Source organism: Doryrhamphus excisus, linkage group LG2 (assembly GCF_037039965.1).
Source record: "Doryrhamphus excisus strain RoL-2023G ecotype Guam linkage group LG2, RoL_Dexc_Guam_v1.1, whole genome shotgun sequence".
Lineage (NCBI taxonomy): Eukaryota > Metazoa > Chordata > Actinopteri > Syngnathiformes > Syngnathidae > Doryrhamphus > Doryrhamphus excisus.
In genome coordinates, this window is record NC_136358.1 from 15506009 (window position 1) to 15525970 (window position 19962).

Genomic DNA, 19962 nt, shown 5'->3' on the forward strand with positions numbered 1-19962 from the left:
GGAGTCTCGTGGAGGGAAGGGAGGCTCTTGTTACAGATTATTTTGCTCCTACCACCTCTTTAGCAACAATAGTGTATTTAGTGGTCAGTGTGTTGTAAATAATAGTTGACTGTAAAGTGAGTCATATTAAACACAGCAAATGGTCGGCTCTGGTTTCCATGGTTCCATCCATCACCAGTCTCCTGCTATAATATCCTCTTTAAAATGCCGCAACAGAAGGCAAATACATAACAATAACTCTCTGAGTATTATTCTATGAATATAAAAAGCTTTTTTGTTTGTTTAGAAATTCAAGCTTATCGGTAACTGTGCTATGCCGCTAATGCTAGCAAGCCATTTAGACACCTTTAACTCAGAAATACTCTCAAACTTTTTTAAAATGTGTCCAAAAATATCAAATAGATGTTGTTATTTGTTGTGGAAAAAAAGCATGATTTATTAGCTAGACCAGTTTAGCAACTTAACTTAGATAAGCTGCTAGGAATCAGCCGTTTGACTGGCGTCTTAAATTATTCAACTAAACAAATACTGTGAAAATCATTTATTTGGATTACAAATGTTCCGCAACTTTGTTGACAAATGCATATAAAAATAGTAAAAAACGGCGTCTTTTGTGTTTAAAAACACCATATTATCTTTTCGATTAGTCATGTGTTAGCGATTATGCTAGTTTTGTGTTGGGATTTCTCATTATAGTACAAATTTTGGATTGTTTGGTATTCCATTAGATGTTTTATTTATTAGCTTGATGAATTTATGGAGTTAACTACTTGCCCTGTTAAAGATGACGTACAATTAATTTTCTTATTTTCTTATTGACATGTTGACCGATAAAAATCAAATCGTCCAAAATATCATCTTGGTTCATTTTGTTTAAATCCATAAATGAGCTTTGCATGGTGTTATGGGTAGAGTTGGCACTCGATCCACCAGATTGGGTCTATGAGAACGAGACGAGATGAGATATTACTAATATCTACTCATTTAACTTCTACTACATTACACTCTTCTGTGTGTATGCTAGTGGCCCCGCCGCCACCCACCGAGACAGAGAGTCTGTATGACTGACTTACTCCATTCATGGTGTTGTTATATGGAAGATACTAACCAAGGTGCTGAAACCAATGCACAGAGTGAACTCTCTTCCTGACAGACACGCTTGTACATGGCAATTTAATTAGATTAATTATCCAGTTCATTGTCCCAGGCCTAGTTTCCATGAGACAATTAAAAAAAATCTTAATCTCCCTGTTTAAGGGTCTTTTTTAATTCTAAAGTTTGCAGCTTTTGGTCTGTTTGATGCAACGATGTCACCAGATAGCAATGAGGGGGGGAATTTTTCAACATTCCTTTAAAAGGAATGTGCGGCCTGTCAGATATTTTCACCTCAGTTATTACACCACTGTACCGCAAAATGCAGACATCTATCTCTGTGTCCGCTAGGAATGCTGATGTCCCGTGGGATGCGTTGTGCTTGTCTACTTAAAGGACCTTAATGGAAAGAGTGACAAAATGCATGACTCACCAGCAAATATGAGCCTTTCTGAAATCCTCGCCCCACTTCTTCTTTGTTGTAATTTAAAAATGCTGACATGGACAAATAAAAAAAAAACCTTTCCTTGAGCTTTCAAACGAGACAGCAGAAGCCTTTCATCACTCGTCCATGTGTCAACCAGTTCAGACGTCTGGAATTACAGACAAAAGGGTTTGCCCCTTGACCCCCCCGGCCAGGCTCTGCGACCTCTCATCTTTTGTGATGTAACCTTTAAACGCTGCCAGGCCCATTGGACATCTGAGCTCTGTGTGTGACCCTTTGACATTTTTTTTTAATCTGATGATGAGAAAAACATTCATCTTAGTCGAGTTAAACCTGTGATATTGTATAGCTTTTTTTTTCTTCATATATGCTAAAACTCATTAGCAACCAGTAGTAGTTATTTTAAGAGGCTTAGGGTGCAATGTTTATGGATAAGAAATAGGTTGAGTAGACATTTTGGATGTTCTTTATTTGCTAGCCTGTATGAAGCATCAAAGGCAGCTACATGAAGTTAGCTATTTAGCATTCTAGAAATAGAAAACAGTAGCTTATTTGTTGTCAACCACACGTTTGAGGAAATATAATATATAGTATGTGTAGTGTAATCAAGAAATACATTTAGTTGTTTTGTTTATTAGTCAGAAAAAACAATTTGGTCGCTATGTCGGCCATCTTGGCTACAGCAAGTTAGCCCATTTAGCTTGCTTGCTAAGTTGGCAAATATTCAACCTAACAAAACAACTGTATAATATATTATAAATATGTCATACTGGGCGGCACGGTGGTCCAGTGGTTAGCGCGCAGACCTCACAGCTAGGAGACCAGCGTTCAATTCCACTCCAAATTATCCATAGGTATGAATGTGAGTGTGAATGGTTGTTTGTCTATATGTGCCCTGTGATTGGCTGGCGACCAGTCCGGGGTACCCCGCCTCACGCCTGACAGCTGGGATAGGCTCCAGCACCCCCGCGACCCTTGTGAGGAAAAGCGGTAGAAAATGAATGAAAAATATGTCATACTTTTCCTAGTAGGTACAGTTGGGGGTCATATTTAAATCTACACTCTTATTTTCATAAACAAATGCATGATAATGACGTTTTGCAGCCACGTTAGCAGCTTTGCATGGCGAGGACGCTACGTCTGGGATACGATCGCGTCAAATAGACTGTTGATAACCGCTGTCTGGTGCCGAAAAACCACACAGGCCTGTGAAACTACTGTTGAGGTTTGAATAATGAGGAACTATAACCGTCATGTCCAGACCCCACCCCCATACACACATCGTAACAACAACCACAACATTCATGTTGCTACAACTTGTGACTTAGTAAAAGGGTCTCCATGATAGACGTGGTGGAAAGCAGCGTGCAGGAAAAGAGGAGACGTCAAGGTCAATGTGTTCCTTCGCTCTACCGCGCCATCCTGCCATGCTTCTTCTTCTGCTCCTCCTCCTCTTTACCGCACGCCAACGGTCTGAGTCACAAAGTAGGCTGCTTGTGAAAGTCACGTTTGCCACATCACCCCCTCGCTTAGCACAGATAAACCCACCTGCCAAAAGAAGTGTATGGATTTAATGTCTGAGCTTGCGGCATTACTTGCACACATTTTCAGGCTTCAACTCGTGTTAAAAAAAAAAAGCAATAAGAGTGGATTAGTTCTTCATAGGTTGTCATGTTTTCGCCAGGTAGCTTAAGTCAAGATGGGTGAGGTCATAGGTCAGCTCAGGACATACACATTCATTGTTAACACTGAAAAAAAAAAACCCATCAATTTGGATGGATATTAATAATAACACTATATGTTGACATAGGAATAATAATCGCCACGATGTTGAGGGCACCTAATTAGATCAATGGCATTCAGTATTCCGGAAAAATGGGCATTCCAAGAAAAGTGGGACTGCTGGGATTGTTGATAATAATCACGAATGCCCCGAATTATTGAATGGTTTGATTTTTCAACGACTGGAATCTGTTGATAAATGTCAAAGTCGTTGCTGAATGCCTTTGATTTAATTAGATCAAAGGCATTCCAGGAAAATGCGTTTTTTTTAGAAAAGTGGGACTGCCGGGATTGTTGATAATAATCACAAATGCCCCGAATTATTGAATGGTTTGATTTTTCAACAGCTGTAATCTGTTGATAAATTTCAAAGTAGTTTCTGAATGCCTTTGATTTTATTGGATCAAAGGCATTCCAGGAAAATTGGCTTTTTGAGAAAAGTGGGAATGCTGGGATTGTGAATAATATCACACATGTCCTGAATTATTGAATAGTTTGATTTTTCAACAGCTGGAATCTGTTGATAAATGTCAAAGTAGTTGCTGAATGCCTTTGATTTAATTGGATCAAAGTCATTCCAGGAAAATTGGCTTTTTGAGAAAAGCGGGAATGCTGGGATTGTGGATAATATCACGAATATCCTGAATTATTGAATGGTTTGATTTTTCACTGGCTGGAATTTGTTGATAAATTTCAAAGTAGTTTCTGAATGCCTTTGATTTTATTGGATCAAAGGCATTCCAGGAAAATGGGCTTTTTGAGAAAAGTGGGAATGCTGGGATTGTGAATAATATCACACATGTCCTGAATTATTGAATAGTTTGATTTTTCAACAGCTGGAATCTGTTGATAAATGTCAAAGTAGTTGCTGAATGCCTTTGATTTAATTGGATCAAAGGCATTCCAGGAAAATGGGCTTTTTGAGAAAAGTGGGAATGCTGGGATTGTGGATAATATCACGAATGTCCTGAATTATTGAATAGTTTGATTTTTCAACAGTTGGAATCTGTTGATAAATGTCAAAGTAGTTGCTGAATGCCTTTGATTTAATTGGATCAAAGGCATTCCAGGAAAATGGGCTTTCTGAGAAAAGTGGGAAATGTTGGGATTGTGGATAATATCACGAATGTCCTGAATTATTGAATGGTTTCAGATTTCAACGGCAGGAATCTGTTGATAAATGTCAAAGTAGTTGCTAAATGCCTTTGATTTAATTCAGTCAAAGGCATTCCAGGAAAATGGGCTTTTTGAGAAAAGTGGGAATGCTGGGATTGTGGATAATATCATGAATGTCCTGAATTATTGAATGGTTTCATATTTGAACGGCAGGAATCTGTTGATAAATGTTGAAAGAGTTGCTGAATGCCTTTGATTTAATTAGCTCAAAGGCATTCCGGAAAAAATGGGCATTTCGACAAAAGTGGGAATGCTGGGATGTGAATGATAGCACAAATGTTCTAATTGAACAAGTTGATGTTGGGTTGAGGTGAATGGGTTGAGAAGTGTGGAGGTAGCATTCCGTAAGAGATAATTAGTTTAAAAACAAAATAAAATAAGCCCAATGGATAGCTATATCCCTAAGTTCTCAAGGTTTTCAAGGCCATGAATGCAGAATTCCGATGGTATGAAGATCGGCTGTAATAATGATATGATGTACACGTTGTTACTTATTGTACATAATTGTATACGGTTGCAAAAACAGCAAATAAAATGTAATGACATAATTAAGTAACATTTTAATGAACATATCAGAATAGGTGATTTGCTGTTTGTTTTTTAATCAGGGTAAAATATCTGCTTGAATAAATACTTGCAATATTATAACACAGTTTTACTATACCGTCGCATTAAAACAGGATGTACTTTGAACACCCACAATGACCTTTTGTTGTGTTTGCGGTGCACATGCAGTATGCTAATGTATCACATGGTTGGGGTTGAACAGAATGTGCACACAAAGGAGTGTTTAGGAAAGTATAAAAGCCAATAGTAATGCACACAAAACAACAAAAATAGTAAAATCACAACTGTGCAGTCTTGGACATGAAACTAAATTAATACTGTTGTTACTGTTAAGTTTTATGACGTTATTTTTATGACTGATAAGTAATGGATGTCACACCTATTTGCTATGTTTTTGCTCCGCTCTTACTGTACTGTTGTGTCATGGCCAATTATGTAGATTAGATGATGACATCACACAGACACAAAACTCAACATTCTTTCATTTTTCAGTAAATGGTAAATAGTAAATTTGCTGCAAATGATGTTAATTATCCACAATGTATATTGGAAATAATGTGTTGTTATTATCCTGTAAAAATGCACATCCACCATCCAACATACAAGAATCCCTATTCCCGCTAACACTTCATCACACAAAATAGTTTTTAGCAAGCATGAGTCAACAAAGAGGCCTCTGAAACTGTAGGGTCATCATGCAAAAAGAGGAAAAAGAAGCGAAACCAACATATTTTGAGCTATTAAAGCATTTGAAACACTCATGATGGTCATGTTCATGTTGGGTTTCCTCATAAAGATCACACAAAAGTCAGAATTCAGGGGCCATCGTTGGGTGAAATGATCATAAACAAAACAAGCGCCAAAGAAACCACTTCTCCATAGGACAGGAACGCCAGTCTAATTTCCTCAAAGGGACTGGATTGGAATGAAGGAAGCGCCTGACTTGGAGGCGGTGATACTTGAACTCATGTTTTTTTTTCTATATTGTGCACCCATGGGTGTCATATATTGTGTAGTCAGATGTTGCATTAAAAAAAACAAGTGTAGAGCTGCATTTATGTTAATGCTTCACATTTTGGCCCTCATTCTATTTAAATCCCATTTAACTTTTATTCACCCATACATTCTCACACATTAAACTGATTGATGTAAGAAAAATACACTCTTCTAGAACAACAAACAAAAATGTAACTTAAATGAATTAAGGATGACAACATGAATGATTTACATTCAATAATACAGTAATAATAATGCTTTGGGGTTTAAGCATGCATTTAAGTGGGAAACACTGCCCCCTGTTGGAAGACTTTAAAAGTAAACACATTTTGTGACACGTCAGACACGTTTGTGTCTATGGCTCTCTGTCCATATCAGGGGTCTCAAACTCAATTTACCTGGGGGCCACTGTAGCTAGGGTCTGGGTGAGGCTGGGCCGCATCAGGTGAAAAAATAAATAAATAAATAAATAAATAAATAATATATATATATATATATATAGTATATAAAATAAAAATAGAATAAAAATATTAATAAATATCAATTATATTAAATATTAATAAATAAATATAATATAATAGTCTTCAATGCTTCTGCTATACCCTCCACTTTTTCAGTGCTTTGGTTCTTTGCAAAAGCTCTGATAAAACATTAAATTATAATAAATTATTATAAATGATTATAAATTAATTTTTATTTATTATTAAATTATTAAATAAATGTTTAATGTTCATTTTAATTTTTTTTACAGAAAATAATATGGAAAAATAAATAAGCAAATCAAAAAACAAATTAAACAAATTAAACAAATTAAACAAATTAAACAAATTAAACAAATTAAACAAATTAAACAAATTAAACAAATTAAACAAATTAAACTTTCATATCAAGGCGGGGGTCTCAAACTAGTGTCCCGCGGGCCGTGAGTTTGAGACCCCTGGTCTATATGATAGAGTAATGTGTTTTTAGCCTTGTGACGTTTCCAAAGCACACACTAGAAACCAGTGCTTAATTTGACATAAAAATAGTAAATTAATTATTTACACACTGTATCTATAATGTCATGTGTCCTATTTTTTCATGATATTTGTGGCGCCCCCTGTGGGTTGAATCAAACTATTTTGGAAGACATGCTAGCATAAATATACAGAAAATCCCAGTGGCCTACACTCCCCCACATATTTGTGGATTTATTTTCTCTACTTTAAATTCTAAACAATTGTTTTTTTTTTTGTTTTTTGGTAACGTAAAAAGAAAGTGGTTTCACGGTGCCATCAGCAGGGGGGAAATGAATCCAGCAGGAAGATGCTTTGACAAGACGTGATGCCGTGTAATATTTTGCACCTTAAGTTCAACACTGTATTGGAAAACCATATTTAAAATGTGTTTACAACATTAAAAACAAAGGGCTTCCCGCATTGTTTCATTTTTCAGTATGCGGCCCTCAGTGGAAAAAGTTTGGACACCTTTGAGTATCAAATAATAATCATATTTAGGGTGAAGCGCAAAGATCTACTGTAATACAGTTTTCCATTCGTCTATTTTGGAGCCTCCATTAGTAAAGGTGGCACCAGCTGTTTGCACTTGTCAGCTGTCAGTCAATGTGGCTCGTCGTTTCAACCCTGTACAACAGATGGCACTGTAACTCTGGTTCCTAACACACCTGGGTCTTCTAGAGAATAAGAAGATGTAGCAGGAGGGATCATTGTTGCTCTATTTTGCTCCATTGTTTTTGTTTTGGCAGATTTAAAGACACCACAGGAAAGTCACCATACTAGAAATGATGTTCTTAAAGGGGACCTGTTGTGCTTTTTCCACTTTTCTCACCTATAAGTGTAGTTAGAATGTTGTATTCTCGTGTTAAACCATGCCAAAGTATCAGATAATTTGGAAGTGAGCCCTAAAAGAAGTTTGGGATGGCTCAAAACGCTCGGTTTCCAAAGATGTGGTAAAACTGCGCCTTTGTGATGTCACAGAGGGATGGACTTCCTTATATAGTTCATAGTTAGGAAGCACTTTGGCCGTGTGATCAATCACAGCGGAGTGGGCATGCCCGGATGCGGGCTGTGGGTGGAATAAATGAAAACAGATTGTTTTCTGTGCGGGTTATTGTGTGTAGCTGCTCTATAGGAGACCACAATGAGCGGATTGCATCGCCGTTGATGCGAGGTTTGATTTTTTTTGGTGGTGCAATCTCTGCCGTAGGGGGAGGATTGAGCCGGCGTCGCTTCCACCAGCCTTGTGACACTGTTGTGCAATAATAATCTTATTTTTGCTTGTTTTTTTAGTCATGAGCTGAGTTGATAGTCAAGTTGTAAACGATCACGCCGAAATGTTACCATTGATTAAGAAACCTCTCAACACCCTGCAGGCTGCACTTTGTGTTTTTTAATACATGCTAGAGCAATAAAGTATTGGATTCCCTTTGAAAACCATAGAGGAAGTTTGTCTATGATAAACTTCCATTAAATATGTCATACTCTCCTCTAATAAGCCGCACCCCTGTCTGGTAGAACGTCTCCCACTGTCTACAACCCCCGTCTTAAAGGGCACGCTTTCCTTATGCATGTTAGGACAAAACTGAAACACGGTTCCTCGTTGCTACTCGCGCCACCGTAAACGACCTGTAAATCTTCGGGATGTTGTTATTACAGCTGAATCAAAGCGGCAGTGGCGCAGACGGGAAAGGCAAGCGAAGAAAGAGAAAACAGGCAGCCAGGCAGGCAGGCCTGAGGCTATGAACTACAAACTTTAAACAAAGCGGATGTTGTTCTGATATGTCTCCATCAAGTGGCCAATCATCCTTTGAGAAGATTTTTTTTTTAAATCAGAGATTTGATTTCATCTTACCTTGTCTTTAACTAGGCCACATTTTTAGGAGCGTATGCATGGCTTGGAGCACAAAGGATGAGTGAGTTGGCACGAGTCCTCTCAGCGCCAAAGTGCAAATGACTCTTGTCCCAAAGCCAAGACAGCGATGATAATGGTCCAGATGTTGCACCGTGCTGATTGACTTACTTATTCACTCAACAAAACCTGCAGGCTTTGCAATCAAAATGTGTAATTTGTACAATATGCGGAAGGAAGCTCGTGGCTCTCTCCATGCGATGTCATGCTATCTGTAAAATCTTCCTGTAACTTGATTATAATTTAAAGGACAGTTAAAAAAAAACCCTCCCACAATACTGTATTTACCGTGAAAGGCGGAATGTCATGTAAACGTACATAATGTGATTAAAATGCTGTCACTGTGTGGGGAAATATTTCCTCGATTATGCTGGAATCTCGTCACAATAGCTTTGAAAAACATTTCGAAACAGTGACCTGAAACACAGGTATAAGTTTGCAAAAAATAACTAAATTCCCTCACGCCACGTGAACGGACGCTAGCTAGGGGTTGCTTAGTTTAACAGAACATGCTAGTGTGCGACTCAGGCTGTATGAGTGTGCTTACATGCTGTTGTGTGTTAGCGTTTATTAATGCAAAGGAACAATTTTACAGTTTTACAATGCCTGTCCTGCAAAATTGGCCAATGATGTATTGCATCAATAAATGAAAGGATTTTTGCATTTTGCATTAACTGTCACAAAAGTACACACTTGAAAATGAGCGTTAAAAATGAGCGTAAAAGGTAAACAATGGAATTTTGAATGGACAAAAATGAAACTAATCTGATAGGATCCTCCTTACAAATGTTATCAAGCGCTAACATTCATAGCATATTCATTGAAGAAAAACAATCTTCCAGACTTCCAGGCTTCATTTTACGATGTGCAGCAAAGCCTGGGGAAGGCATATTTGTCATTTTCTCTCAAAAGAGAGTAAACAAGTTAGGGAGATGCATTTTTTCTCCCCTATTACTGTTAGAACAGCATTAAAAGGTCTTGTTTGCATGATGATGGACCTTTTAATGTGAACAATCTTTCTTCGGAATTGTGCTCTTGTCATTTGATTAGTTTGAGCTCATAATAGTGTGATTGTTTTAAATCCCTAAGTTATACTGCTGTAACTAATTCTATAGCCTCAAGCTGCCATAATTTTCCCCCATGGTCCGCTGTCACACAGTCAAGTCATCATAAACACTGTGAATAATATCTCTTTATATTTATTTATTGCATTTGAACACACAAGCTGTTTCCAAATTTGTGTATATTCATGAGTGCCGTTTTTAGTGAAAAGTGGAACTAAAAATGCAACATAATACCTGATGAATACGGTCAGGAATGAACACAATTCAGGTTAGTTTCATCGCTATTCAGTCCGAAATGGTTCGAAACATTGTGTCTAGCAGGGAGCCATTTGGCCAATCCTCTTGTGCCTCCTTGTCCAAAACAACACTCGAGCCCACTCCAGAGTACTTGGATGAGCTTTGCCTCTGGCGCAGTCGCCAGTACAATTATCTGGCTGCCATCCAAAGACAATATTTGTCAGAGTAGCCTTGTTCCAGCCCTTTTCTGTTTATTACATTCTGCAGCCTGGGAAGAAAAAAAAAAGTGGGTTAGGGTTTCAGATTCAACCTGAAGAATCCAAAGTAAGCCCCCCTCATGTTTTTAATCACTCTTAAAATGTTTTAATCAGGCGGCAGGCACAGCTGCAACAGACCAAAATGTGTGTTCATCTTTCATTCATATGCTTCTAATCATTTTTTCTTTCAATCCTTTTGACCTGAAGAGCTTTGACTTAAGCAGTGTGGACAGGAAAAATGGGACTTTGAGAGTTATGGAGCACACTTCACCGTTTGGAAGTCAACGTGGAACGTCGGATAATATAGAAGACTTATATCATATCTTCCATAATAATAAGATGAACTCTTTGACCCGGAGTGCTTCCACTGCATGCTGCACCGATACCTAAAAACAGCAAAGATCCCTTCTCATAAGGATCTTTTTTGCAGTAGGTTCTTAAAAACAGCAAAGCTGTAGTCATATAGAGGATCTTTCTTGAGCATTTTTGGAATGCTTTTACAGTAGGTCCTTAAAAATGTCTGTCATAGAGGATCTTTGACTAGTGTTTTTGCAAAAGGTCCTTAAAAACAGCAAAGCGTTCCTGTCATAACAATATCTTGGACTTGCGTATTTATAGTAGATTCTTAAAAACAGCAAAGCTCTAGCCATATAGAGGATATTTGCTGAGTGTTTTTGAGGTAGATCCTTAAAAACAGCCAGGCACTAGCCATTTAGAGGATCTTTGCTGAGTGTTTCTGCAGTCAATCCTTAAAAACAGCAGGGAACTGGGGTCCCAAAGACGATCTTGGACTAGCTTTTTACAGTAGGTCCTTAAAAACCTCTGTCATAGAGGATCTTTGACTAGTGTTTTTGCAAAACAGCAAAGCCCTCCTGTCATCAAGGGTATCTTGTTTTTAAGTGAATTTGTAGTATATCCTTAAAAACAGCAAGTTACTCCGGTTCTAGAAAAGATTATGGAGTAGCATTTTACAGTAGGTCCTCAAAAACAGCAAAGTGCTCCTGTCATGAAGAGTGTCTTGGACTAGCATTTTTGGAATAGTTTCTAAAAAAAACAAAAGCTCCTGTTATATAAAGTATCTTTGTTGAGTGCTTTTGCGTTTTGTCCTTAAAAACAGCAGAGGATCTTGGACTAGCGTTTTTGCAGTAGGTTCTTAAAAACAGTAAAGCTCCTGTCATATTGAGGATCTTTGTCAAGTGTTTTTGCAATATGTCCCTAAAAACAGCAGAGGATATTGGATTAGTGGTTTTTGCAGTAGGTTCTTAAAAACAGTAAAGCTCCTGCCATATTGAGGATATTTGTAGAGTGTTTTTGTAATATGTCCCTACAAACAGCACAAGGATCATGGGCTAGCGTTTTTTGCAGAAGGTTCTTAAAAATAGCAAAGCTCCTTTCATATTGAGGATCTTTGTCAAGCGTTTTTGTAATATGTCTCTAAAAACAGCAGAGGATCTTGGACTAGCGTTTTTGCAGTAGGTTCTTAAAAAAGCAAAGCTCCTTTCATATTGAGGATCTTTGTCAAGTGTTTTTGCAATATGTCCCTAAAAACAGCAGAGGATCTTTGGCTAACGTTTTTGCAGTAGGTTCTTAAAAACAGTAAAGCTCCTGCCATATTGAGGATATTTGTAGAGTGTTTTTGTAATATGTCCCTACAAACAGCACAGGATCTTGGGCTAGCGTTTTTTGCAGCAGGTTCTTAAAAATAGCAAAGCTCCTTTCATATTGAGGATCTTTGTCAAGCGTTTTTGTAATATGTCTCTAAAAACAGCAGAGGATCTTGGACTAACATTTTTGCAGTAGGTTCTGAAAACCAGCAAAGCTCCTTTCATATTGAGGATCTTTGTCAATCGTTTTTGTAATATGTCCCTAATAACAGCAAAGGATCTTGGACTAGTGTTTTTGCAGTAGGTTCTTAAAAACAGCAAAGCTCTTTTCATATTGAGGATCTTTGTCAAGCGTTTTTGTAATGTGTCCCTAATAACAGCAGAGGATCTTGGACTAGTATTTTTGCAGTAGGTTCTTAAAAACAGCAAAGCTCCTTTCATATTGAGGATCTTTGTCAAGCGTTTTTGTAATGTGTCCCTAAAAACGGCAGTGTGCTCTTGTCATAAAGAGGATCTTGGACTAGCGTTTTTGCAGTAGGTTCTGAAAAACAGCGACGTGCTCCTGTCATATGAAGAATCTCTGCATTTTTGCCTGCTATTTTTAAAGGCTTACTGGAGCCAATAGGAGCTTTGCTGTTTGCAAGAACCTATCGCAAAAACGCTACAGAGCGCGTTGCTGTTTTTAAGGATCTACTACAAAAAAGCCAGCTTGTAGTAGGCCCTCCTGTCACATAGAGAATCTTTGACAGTGTTTTTGTATTAGGTCCTTAAACAGCAGAGCACTTCTGGAATATAGAAGATTTTTGACATTTTTGCAGTAGGTCCTTTCATGTATACGTATTTATGACTATACTGTGGTAGCCATTTGGTAATGTAACAACAGTGAAAGGAGCCTGTTGCCTTTGCACTTAACACTGCAGATGGCACAGCAGCTTAGGTTCTCCATCATAAAGCAACAGAAACACTGTCCAACCTGTAAATGTTCTGTGTAATAGAAAACGAGTGCTCCCTGAATGGCTTTCCAGAACATTAGTGCCAGGAAGCCATTCATTTTCGAGCACTGCTGCATTGACTGTTACTATCCCAGCATTTACTCCAAATATACACACGGCATTCTTCTTCTGCAGAGCATATCTTTAATGCATAGTTAAATAATTGCTGCAGATTTTAAAATAAACACATCCAGACAGGACAATGCTTGAGTCCAAGCTGGATGGGAACATGACACATGAGGAGTGCTGCTCCGGGCTTTTATCCAGAACCTCAGCATCCTTCATATTTTACCCTGTCCTCATTCAGGAATGTCTCATTTTTAAGGCCAAGGGGCTGATTACTGCAAAAGGCTGGCATGTATGGTATGAGACTACAGAAATGTGTCCTTCGTGTTCTTTTTTTTTCCATGTCCCTGTGGGCGAGATTCATTGAAAAATACTTAACGGACAAAGCCAAGCCTTAAAAACAAATAAAAAAGTGAGGAACGTCAATGATATAGCATAAAAACCATTGAGCTGTGTGTGCGACAAGAGTAGATTATACCTGAAAATAGTCCTACTCACCCACTCACCTAAAATGGAATTGTGCAGTTATTTTAACAATCTGGCAACCTGTACGTATGGACGGGTTGAATGAATGAATGATTTAATTAATTGAATAAATATCAATCCAAATACATAGATTTCATTTAACTAAAAATTAAACTTGAATTGTGATTTTGTGAAATATAATCACTTAATATTTATTAAATCATTTATATTTATTAATAGATATCATGGCCTTAACGAGTGGTTTATTGTTTTTTTCAAATTATTTACTGATATTTTAATTAATGATATAATAGCAATATAATAGCAACTGGGATAGGCTCCAGCACCCCGTGACCCTCGTGAGGAAAAGCGGTAGAAAATGAATGAAATTAATAATAATAGCAATTTTAATTATCAAATTATTGGAAAATATTTTCAGGGAAATATGAGCTGTGGGAATTTAATAATTGTCAATGAATGAAAATGTAATGGAATTTTTTAAAGTTTATTCTTAAAAAATATAAATGGCCATGAAATGTATAAATTGGTAGATTAGAGAGATTATATTTCACCATTACACAAATTGATGGACAATTTAATAAACAATTTCACATACGTTTATTTAATTTTAAATGGCCATGAAATGTATAAATTGGTAGATTACAGAGATTATATTTCACCATTGCACAAATTGATGGACAATTTAATAAACAATTTCACATACGTTTATTTAATTTTACCACAAGAATACCTCGTAGACTTAACAGATTCTGTTGATAAAATTCCAACACCATAAAGATTTCATTTGTTTAAATTCCATCAAAATCCGACAGGGCCAGGTCTGCACGTACTGGAAGGTAATTCCTCCTGACGGGAAGGACTGGCTTCCCCGGAGGTTGCTCTCCGACAGAGCGACAGCCGAGGACAAAGTCTGTGTTTGTTCCAGCGTCTCACACAGAACCGACCTGAAACACATTTCTCAATGAGCCCGGGTGATGGATGAATTTCGGAATGGCGACTTTTTCCTCTCTCTGGTGAAGGGTCCAGTCAGATTGCACAGACGCCTGCCTCACTTCCCAGGAATTCTTCTGCAGAATTGCTACGCTCCTTGACTCTACTATTGTTTTTTTTTCTTATTCCAGTGAAGGCATGCAAGCAGTCACTAGTTTATTTGAAGCTATCATGATTAGAAGCTCCAAGTGTAAATCACATTTCTTACTCCCCACACGTCTTTTGGAAGTGACAAGAGGGAAAAGCGATGAGCAGTCCTTGAGGATCTATGCAAATTGATAACATGTGTATGAGGAGGTAACGTGATACCGAGCGAGCGTACAACCCAAACACAGGCCACCTGCTGCGGTTTGGGAGAGCAGAGTTGATCCGTCGTCACAGAGGAGGCCTTTTAGGACAGCGACGGTTCACATGAGGGCGCACTGGCAAAAATCCATCAACCGGACTGAAACCTAAAGTTGAAAATGATGACTTTAAAGTACAACACTAGCACTTTTTGCCGAACCTTGCTGCCAAAAATGCTTCCTGGATCAGTGCTGTGAGCTGCTGTATTGAATTTTATGAAGCTATGTTCATGTCTGCTGCGTTCTTTATCATAAATCAAAAATTACAGCACCCCGATGCCTTTTAATTTTTCCCCCAAAATGTTACAGACAGTCCTTTAAAAGTGTGTACCAGATTTTGTGGTGATCCGACTAAACACCTCATCAAGTTTAGAGAGCGTTGAGCTGTGTGAGAAATTTCAAGTCACTTATGTAGACTTATGACCGTGGTTCTCAGTGAGACACAGAAATGTTTTCACGCCCCCGATTTGAAATACTAATAATTGATATCTTTTTGTCTATCTGTACTGTACAGACTGAAATTGAAACCGAAACTCAAGAAAATGCTGAGCAGTGAAACATACGAGCATGTTCCGGAGTCCAATTGAACGGTGAGTACTACAAATTCTTACACGTTGGCACTAATATTTATAGTCCTCCCTGCCTTTAATTGTATTTAATATGTTTTTACTTGTGCAAGTGGTTAGCGGGTGGGCCTCACAGCTAGAAGACCCGAGTTCAATTCCACCCTCAGCCATCTCTGTGTGGAGTTTGCATGTTCTCCCCGTGCATGCGTGGGTTTTCTCCGGGTACTCCGGTTTCCTCCCACATTCCAAAAACATGCTAGGTTAATTGGCGACTCCAAATTGTCCATAGGTATGAATGTGAGTGTGAATGGTTGTTTGTCTATATGTGCCCTGTGATTGGCTGGCCACCAGTCCAGGGTGAACCCCGCCTCTCGCACAAAGACAGCTGGGATAGGCTCGTGCACCCCCTGCAACCCTCGTGAGGATAAGCGGTAGAAAATGAATGAATGTTTTTACTCCTGGTTTAACTTGCCAACTATCACACACACACATACACACACACGCACACACATACACACTGTGCTTGTCAGTTTTAGGACATGACACAGTCAGCGACATGGGCGTCAGATAACACACCACTTCCCCTTTTCCCACATTTATCATCACAAGCTACCTCATGTGTGCTGTGAGTCAACAACGATGGACATCAATTGTCCAAAATAGTGTGTCCATCTGCAAATGTCGACATCCAATGTTACTTCTCGATAAAAACATCCCCCACAAAGTTAGAGTTAAAATCAGTAAATCAGATGGCATCTATTTATAGTCTCTAAGTATGCTGCTGGTGTAGCTTTTGGTGTTTCTGGATCAGACCTGGAAATGTTTTCACCAGAATAACACACACTTTCTCCAATGGATTTGCCATGTGCTTTTCCTTTCCCAACCCACGGACTTGTAAATCACTGAGGGGGATTTTTTTTTTATACATGGATCATGGTTATAAGACAGACTGGTGGCACTAAAAAAGAAAAAAAATTGATTCAGTACCATCCATTGGAAAAAGTTAGCCTATTAAGAACTTTCCAGACAGACACTGGTTTTAACATATACATATAGGAGCACAAATCGAGCGTGATCCGCGTCTCAAAAATGACCCCAACATTAAAAAAATGACTCATTCACAGTTTTTTTGTTGAAATGATGAAAGCTTCTCTCGGTATTCACAAGCTATTTCTGTGGGAATTACAATTTCCAGTGTTCCCAATGTGCTGCTTTGATGGCTTCATGTCGAGACGGGGGAAATGATTCAGATTCGCTGGCATGCATGGCAGCGCCGCCGCAGCTGGACGTTGCACCTGCAAGCGCGGGACAACAAGCTGTCGGGTTTTATGTTGGGTGATAAATTTCTTCTCTGAATTTTTCTTCTTCCTTGCAAGCATCCACTAAATTAAACACAATCACCCAATTTAATGGAGAGGGTGGTATAAATTTCCCCACTGGAGAATTCTCTATCAGCAATTTTGTGGAAAATACTTCTAGACAATCTACCATAATATACATGAAATATATCACACAAGATACTTCAAGTGTCCAAACCTGCAAAAAGTCCATAGTAGCACATTGGAGTGATATACAGTAAGTCCATAATAGCCTGTTTGGGATATACAGAAAGTCTATAGTAACCCTTTTGACTGAAAGTCCTGTTTGACTGATGGTCAGAAAGTCCATAGGCCATTTTGTGATGTACTAAAAGTCCATATTTTGCCTATTTGATTTATGTACAGAAATTCAGAAGGCAGAAGGTTTGAAAATGACATTACACTTTCCACTCTGACTGATTTGAATGACATTCAGATAACCGCACCTTCCTTTAACCAGACTCCATAAATCATGTAATTAGCACCGGCAACCTCAGGGAACTTGCAAATGTGGTTCACAAACTTTTAAAATGAGGAGCATAAATCTCTGGTGAGATGTCATTCAAATTGGTGGTTGCTTTTAAAGGGCAATAAAGTTTGTGTGATTCTATTTTGGAGGAGAATAAACAATGTATCATACATTTAAAGTCCTAAAGGTACTAGGGTTTAACTTTTGAGCGATTTTTAAGACGAAGATGAGACTTTTTTTCTGCACCATAAGCAAAAATATGGCGTTTCTGCAGAGATATGCTCCACCGAGAGGCTCCAGGGGTCAAACCCTCGCTGACTGGAATTGATTTAAACCATAATTACCCCTGCAATAATGCAGCCTGTCACTTTGAGCTGAAGCCCAGGTGTATAGCAGGAAAGCAATATGGGACCGCTTGGGTTTGGCCTCGGACCAAGTGAGCACATACACACGTACTGTACATCAGCACACCACCAAGAACCAGAGCAAGCGATCTGTCAGCAGCTGTCAGTGCTTATCTCTCACGGCATCCATTTTTCTTTCTGGGGGTGAGATTGGCCCACAGCGTCAGCTCTTTCCCACCTGGGGGAGTCGGATAGGAGGCATGATTTTCACATTTGGTAGCCACTGACAGATTTACTCAACTTTTGTGAGCTTAACTAGACTTTTTAATACATTAACAACAATACTTCTGTTTTGTGGTGTTCCCCAAGGTTGTATCCTTGGTCCCTTCTTGTTCTACAGCAGTGTAGGAATAAGTCACGGTTTAAAAATTACAACATTTTTTTTTAGAAAAAGTGTTTCTACAATATGAGAGAAAGGGGAGGTCCACCGTGGCCACTATATGAAAATATGTCCTGTGCTATTCCTCGCAGTTGGAACTGGGCTTCGGTGTGTTGTCAAAAGTTGTTAGCTGTCTCATTAGCGCTAGTTCGGCCACGCTGTTGTATGACTCATGTCTAGGGTCACCAAATATGGAGAACTAGACAGGAGTGGAGGATAATTGGTATAAACCATTTGTTTGACAAGCTATCAAAATTGTTTTGTGGTGTTCATCAAGGTGGTGTCTTTAGCCCCCTTAGGTTCTCTGCATTCATTCATTTTCTACCGTTTATCCTCACAAGGGTTGCAGGGGATGCTGGATCCTATCCCAGCGGTCTTTGGGCGAGAGGCGGGGTACACCCTGGACTGGTCGCCAGCCAATCACAGGGCACATATAGACAAACAACCATTCACACTCACATTCATACCTATGGACAATTTGGAGTCGCCAATTAACCTAGCATGTTTTTGGAATGTGGGAGGAAACCGGAGTACCCGGAGAAAACCCACGCATGCACGGGGGGAGAACATGCAAACTCCACACAGAGATGGCCGAGGGTGGAATTGAACCCTGGTCTCGAGCTGTGAGGTCTGCGTGCTAACCACCTTGCAGCCCTGTTGACAACAAATAAAACCCATATAGTCACCTTGAAACTTCTATTATTACTCATACTGTATGCTACAGCAAGCTACCAAGCTAACTAGCCAGCCTCCAATTGAGTTGATCTGAACTTAATTAAACTTTAATAAAAAAGGACAAACAAAGTAGCCAAAAAAAGTACCACTTCCACACACAATGGGAGAACTCTTTAAACTCCATCGTATCCGACATGCCAGGTTAATGTCTGATCAGTGTAACATTACATCGAGTAACCAGAATACTACATATGATGTGTCTTTCAATATTTTTGACTAATAAATCAACCACAAAAGAGCGATCGTTTATGAATTCATTCATTTTTGAAAAGCCAGCATAGAGCGAGGGAGCGATGATCGAACCGCAATGTAGCGAACGATGACGATAACATACAGTCATATAGACAAACAACCATTCACACTCACATTCATACCTATGGACAATTTGGAGTCGGCAATTAACCTAGCATGTTTTTGGAATGTGGGAGGAAACCGGAGTACCCGGAGAAAACCCACGGACATGGCCGAGGGGGGAATCAAACCCCTATCTCCTAAGCTGTGTGGAGCACCCTCTGCTGGATTCATGGCTGCAGCTACCAGATTATTTACAGTTTAAAGCAGAGAAAAGGTATTTCCGAATAGGCAGGTCAACTGCATTACATTCACATCAGCATTGAGTGTCAACACATCAACATCAGCATGAACTTTCCGCTATCAGGGTCAATACAGTGCGATCACATCCCCTCGGGGCTCTCAGGGCTGACACAATGCACTACTTATGCTCCCTGCTCTGCACCTGTGTTATGTTTTCGTGCTGACAAAAGATGGGCTTTCCTCTTTGCGGCCTGCAGATCAGCTTTGTTTCCATGACTCACAGCCCAAAATAGTGATGGCGGCCACTGACTCTTAACCAGCAGCTCTTTGTAGTGAAGAGGACTTTGAACACTCAAAGATTGTGTGGTCAGCGAATGTGTGGGAATGTGGAGCACTCGTTTGGGTAAGACTGGCATTCGAATGCTGAATGGGCGCATCATTTATGCTTCGCTTTTTGAAGTTTTTGTGTGCAGTGTTCAAGAATATACTTTACTATGGTGTGTATGGCATGT

The 19962-nt window shown here is 39.0% G+C and overlaps 1 long non-coding RNA gene across 1 annotated transcript in view; it reads left to right on the forward strand.

Moving 5' to 3' along the window:
• The window catches only part of LOC144902078 (uncharacterized), a 28802-nt gene extending 12900 nt beyond the window's left edge, over window positions 1–15902 (forward strand). The window contains exon 4 of the long non-coding RNA XR_013630329.1: window positions 15520–15902. This is a non-coding gene — a long non-coding RNA (uncharacterized LOC144902078). The remainder of the gene's footprint in view (window positions 1–15519) is intronic.
• The last annotated feature ends 4060 nt before the right edge of the window (window positions 15903–19962 follow it).